The following is an 809-nucleotide window of genomic DNA, read 5'->3' on the forward strand; positions in this document are numbered from 1 at the left end:
TGCTTTCCATAAAAGTGTTTCAACAATCATTAATTTCCTTTGCATCTAAAGTTGATCAATTTGATAGATTTATTACAGTCTTCTGCCTCACATTAATGATCTCTTTTCGAGAACTAACAAATGTTCCCATTTGTTTGTTCTAGTGCATAAAAGATGGCCCCAATCAGATGTTTATGAAATGCAATATTACATTAATAAATAAATTCTGCTTATATTATAAGTAGCTTAAGTTTTCATTAGTATCTATGAAAATATTGCTGAAATTTCTGTGTGGACCACATATATGAATTCTTATTTGCTACAATTTGAATAAATTTGAATAAAGCTATAGATCTTGTAAAAATGATAATCCAGCCAACTTCACCTACAGGCATGGATTTTTTCCTCCCCAAAATCCATGATATATGGGAGAAAAATGATAATTAAAAAAAACTTGTAGCAGCACAGATTTTCATATAAATCACTATTTTTGATGTGACATATTCATTATCCAGGACTGAAACAAAATTAACCCATATTTCTTCAAAACAAGTAATGATACTAGTAGATTGATCTGTATTCATGCTTGTAAATGGAACTGTAAATGAACTGTAATATTTTTGGGGGACATAAACAAGTCTTGTTGAAAAACATCTTCAGTTTGAGCATTTTGTATTTGATTCCAAAACCCAAGAACAAACTTTGGTTTTTTTTATTGTTTCAATAGCAAAAACGATACTGAAACAAAAGCTACGGAAGCTTCAAAAGTCTATTTCCTTCTGAATCCCTTTGTTATTTCAATCATCCCATCAGTCACACAAAAATGCAAG

This window comes from Vipera berus, assembly GCF_964194415.1.
Source record: "Vipera berus genome assembly, chromosome: 4".
NCBI classification, from domain to species: Eukaryota; Metazoa; Chordata; class Lepidosauria; order Squamata; family Viperidae; genus Vipera; species Vipera berus.